Consider the following 5,268-nt stretch of genomic DNA (forward strand, 5'->3'; position numbering starts at 1 on the left):
GAAAGAACCTTGACGAATAATAGGAGACTTGTTAGGAGGAATTTGGGAGGTGTTGGTGAAGTTGTTCAACCCACTAGTGAGTTTGTCAATCCTTTCGCAATAGAAGGAGAAGAAAACCCATTAAACAATACCACCCAAAATCCACCTACAATGCCTAAATTCTCGTCACACTCTATACCCACCGAGGAGGATTTACCAAATGGTACTCCTACCCCACAACATCTTACCGGAAACTTTATTGCCAAGTCCGCCTTCATCCAACTAGTTGAGAGGAGCCAATTCGGGGGAATGCCTAGTGAGGACCCTCATTCTCATATGGAAACCTTTTGCGATTATTGTGAAGCTATCTCTCAAACGGGCGTGACTCAAGACCAAATAAGATGGGTCTTATTTCCTTTTTCGTTAATCGGCACCGCAAAGCAATGGTTGAAGGGCCTTGATAAGGCCACCCTTGGAATAGATTCTTGGAAGAAGCTAGCTCTAGCTTTCTACAAAAAATTCTATCCACCGGAAAAGACCAATATGCTAAGAGCTCAAATTACGGGTTTTAAGCAAAGGGATGAAGAATCTTTGTATGAAGCATGGGAGCGGTTCAAAGGTATTTGTCGCTCATGTCCTCACCATGGACTTAGCGAATGGTTTTTGGTGCAACAATTTTGGAATGGTTTATATGAAGATTCTAGGAACATTCTCAATATGGGATCAAATGGAATGTTCACCGAAGTTAATGACAAACAAACATGGAACAAGATTGAGGAAATGGCGGTCCATAATTCACAATATAGTAGGCCTCGCAAGGCTACTAGAGGAGGAAAGTATGAAGTGGACACCGTTACTCAATTGGGTGCTCAACTTAGTGCTCACATTGACACAATCAACTTGAAGTTTGAACAAGCTATGGCTAGACTTGAGGAAAACTCAAAATCATCGAAGCATCATGTCAATGCCATGACGGCATCCTCATCAATCCCAAGCGGGATATGTGAGAATTGTGGAACCTTGGGTCATGACTCAAGTGAATGTAGGGGAACAACCGAACAAGTTAATGCTTTCCAAGCTTACAAAAGTGGTACCCCTTATTCCAACTTTTACAATGAAAACACCAAGTTCCATCCAAATCTCTCATACAAAAGCCAAAATGTTCAAAACCCTCAAACAACATACACTCCACCACCCACGAGAAATCAAAATCAAAGACCCTTTTACAATCAAAACCAAGGTTACCAAAATCAAAATCCATACAATCACCACAATGACCAAGGTTTTGATGTCCAAAAAGCGGTCCTCCAAATGCAAAAGAATCAACAAGAATTTTTCACCCAAATGCAAAAAGATAGCCAAGCAAAAGACACCACCATCAACAACATTTTAGCTCACACCAAGATGTTGGAAACACAATTGACTCAACTAGCATCTTCAAGCTCACAAAGACAAAAGGGGCAATTACCACCACAAAGTAATCCCCCTAGACATGAAACGGTTAGTGCCATTCACTTGAGAAGTGGTACAAGATATGAAGCACCGAAGAAGCAAGTTGAGGATGAAGTTGTGAGAGCTAGTGAGAATGAAGTTGTGGTGCAAAGCCCCAAAGAAGGGGAATCATCAAAGGAAGAAAGTTCAAAGAAAAATGAAGACAAAGCCAAAGAAAAGGAGCCCATTATGATTAGACTTCCTTTTCCAAGTCGTCAAGCCAAGCCCAAATTTGATGATCAACTTGGAAAGTTCATGGAGATTGTGAAGAACTTAGAAGTCTCAATTCCTTTCACGGAATTAATCAATCACGTTCCGGCCTATGCAAAGTACATGAAAGATATCCTCACAAAGAAGAAGTCGATCCGGAAACTTGAGACTATCGCCTTCACTAAGGTGAGTAGTGCAATACTTCAAGGGAGTTCACCTCCAAAGTTAAAGGATCCGGGAAGCTTCTCAATACCGTGTACCATTGGCGACACAACGATCAACAAAGCCTTATGTGATCTAGGGGCTAGTGTGAGTGTCATGCCGTACTCGGTGAGTAAAAGGTTGGGAATGGGAGAGCTTAAATGCACCAATATCACTCTTCAAATGGCCGATAGATCGACGAAGACACCATTAGGGATATGGGAAGATGTCCCCGTGCGAATTGGGAAGTTTTTCATCCCGGTAGACTTTGTCATTGTTGATATAGAGGAAGATTCCAACATTCCAATCATCTTAGGAAGACCTTTCCTACACACCGCGGGTGCGGTGATTGATGTGAAACATGGAGAGCTCACTCTAGAAGTGGGAGATGAAAGCATAACTTTTAATCTTGACAAAACCATGAGAGCTCCTCGTTTGCATGAGCCATGTTTCATGATTGATCATTATAGCCGGAAAGATGAAAGGAAGAAATCGGAACTCCAATGGAGGAAGAAAATTGAAGATGCACCATTCAAAGAGCAAGTGAATTGTGACAAGGAGAGCTTGCAAAGCTCATCAAAATCAACCAAGGAAGAAGATGATGGCCTCATTGGCCAAGAGAACAAATTGGGAGAGTTGTCTCCATCTAAGCAAGAGATTTTCAATGATCAACTCAATGAAGTTTGTGGTCTTTGGGACGACGAATTTGAAGGGATCTTTAATCCCTACATTGGGCATGCCATCGATCATGATCAACAACAAGGAGCACGGTCTATTGAGGACCTCTACCATAACAATGAACAAGCTTTTGATTACTTCTTCAAGGTGTTGAGCAACATCAACAACACCTTGAACATGCCCCCTTGACATCTCATCAAGAATGAGAGTTTGGTGGAGTCCTCCCTAAACCACCACTTGTAAATATTTCTAACTCCCTAACTTACTTTTCAATTTTTGTATTGCATTTTTTGTCATTTTTGGATTTTATTTACTTTGATCAAAATAATTGTCATGAAAAGAGAGAAGTGAGGGAGGGATTAAACAATTTTAATTGATGTGTAGTGCTTTACCTTAGTGTGGGGATAGAAATTGCCTAGGCTATTCATGCCTTAGTAGTGCCCCCTCAATGAAGAACACAAGATTTGAAAGAAAGAAAGAAAGAATGATAAGGGAATGCGTTTGTGCACGGATGGAACTGAATTCGTGTACACAAGGACCAATCCGAGCGGATTCCTGAGAATCCGCCCGTCTGCAGCAAATCCGAGCGTCCTGCTGAGAAGACGCCCGTCTTGGGCTGTGTTAAAATTGCAAATTTCTTGACTGTCAAAGAATCCGAGCGGATTTCTGGAAAGACGCCCGTCTCACAGAATCCGTCCGTCTTTTGAAAAAGACGCCCGTCTCAAAGCTGAAGAAAAACAAAGAAAAATCTCTGGACTGAAATCCGTCCGTCCTGCACGAAATCCGCCCGTCCCATCTCAGAAGAATCCGAGTGGATTCCCCAGAATCCGCCCGTCTCTAGGCGGGATTTTGAAAATTTTGAAGCTGTAGAATCCGCACGGATTGCGCCCAATCCGCACGGATTGTCCCTGCGTTTTGAAATTGCCGAGTTCTTTAAATACCCATCCCACCTTCATTCATTCATTCATAAACACTACCCATAACATCAAAACCCTCATCCTCTCCATCTCAAAAACAAAAACCCTCAACAAAACTCACCAAAATCAAATCAAACCATCTTTCAAACAACAAATCAATCACTCCATCTTCATTAACAATCAAAACCAAGCACAAAATCTTCACCCTTTGAGTCGATTTTTGTTCTCATAAAGGCAAAGCCTTTCACCTTCAAATCGATTTGGGCATTCTACAAATTGAAGATTTTTGACTCTTTTCTTGGTTAGTTCATCAAATGGCAAGAACAAAGGGAGCAACAAAGGCAACAAAGGAACCAAAAGCAAAAGCTCTCTCTCAAAGGCAAAAAGCTCTACAAGCAAAGAAAACTTTGGCAATGGTGGTATCAACACCAAACTTGGAAGTGCAACAACAACAACAAATTTCTATGGAAGCATCACCTTCTACTCCGGTAATTAATCAACTCTTGCATTATCCGGAGAAATTGATGATAATATTGAGGAAGAAGCAAGTGGAGATGAAGAAAGAGATGGTGAAGATAATGATGAGCAAGATAATGAAGAAAGTGCCAAGGAAAGTGGCAATGTGACCGCTTCTCATGAGGGAAATGGTGATGATGATAACATGATGGAAGACTAGCCTTGGAGACTCCTACTCTCCCACGGTTTGTCTATATCTCTTTGTATTTTATTTCATTTTGATCATTGTTGGTTTAGTCCTAGCAACATCAAAGGACTCACACCTCGGTTCCATTGAGGTGTTCTTTCTTTATTGTTCCCATTTTTGAAAATCCAAAATGACAATCTAGTTTCATGCATAGCATAGTGTGTGCATGAACTATACCCATGCTTTGACATTAGCAATAGTGTCTTATTTGGTTTGGGGAAGTTAATGCATACACAACGGGAGGTAATCTAAATTATCCTCTCCGTCATAACAAAAACCATGCATCATGTAGTATAGCTTAGTGTAGAATTGCATTTAGTATAGAAATCATGCATCATTTTGCATAATTTCCATCATTTTGGCCATTGAGGACAATGCCCATATTAGTGTGGGGATGGGAATTCTAACACTTAACTTTTATTCAAAAACCATAAAAATTGAAAAATTTCAAAAAAATCATAAAAATTTAAAAATTGAAAAATCCAAAAACAAGTTCATTTCCTTTGTATATATTGTCTTGTATATATTGTGTTTGTTTTATCCTTGTTCACTTTGATTGACTACGCCACATCCGAGACATGAGGATATTGAAGACCGCATGATATGATCTTTCCAATCTCCTTTTTCCTCTTTATGTTAATGACTATGTGGCTTTATTTTGATTGATGCGGTACAACAATGTGAACTTAGGATTGCATTTAGTTTATATGTCATATTAGTTGGTAGAATCATTTGCATTAGGATGTATATATGCTAGTTGCATCATGGCATGTAGTTTGCATGTTAGAAAAATTTTGTGAAACCGTCTACTTCGGAAGCTTGACAAGTGTATATAGGCCCTAGTAGATGCTTTTTATTCTTAAGACTTTGCTTGTTAGAATGCTTGTAAAACACCCTAGGATGTGTCATGCTAGTATCCTTTGACCCATGGTTTAAAGCCTAGTCAAAAGTACCTTGTGGTGTGATAACTCCTTGGCTACCGTTTATTCCAAGGTGACCCTTGAAACCATGCATACTTCTATCATTCATCCATGTTCTACCACATTTTTGTCATCAAAGGGAATGGGCACAAAACAAAAAGAAATCAAT

General features: G+C 40.1%; 1 non-coding gene across 1 annotated transcript; it reads right to left on the reverse strand.

Annotated features, from left to right (window-relative positions):
• Window positions 1–522: 522 nt before the first annotated feature.
• Window positions 523–629, reverse strand: LOC141616196 (small nucleolar RNA R71). The gene has a single exon (XR_012530557.1). It is a non-coding gene; the product is annotated as a small nucleolar RNA R71 (small nucleolar RNA).
• Window positions 630–5,268: the final 4,639 nt, after the last annotated feature.

The sequence above is a fragment of the Silene latifolia genome, chromosome 11, assembly GCF_048544455.1.
Source record: "Silene latifolia isolate original U9 population chromosome 11, ASM4854445v1, whole genome shotgun sequence".
Lineage (NCBI taxonomy): Eukaryota > Viridiplantae > Streptophyta > Magnoliopsida > Caryophyllales > Caryophyllaceae > Silene > Silene latifolia.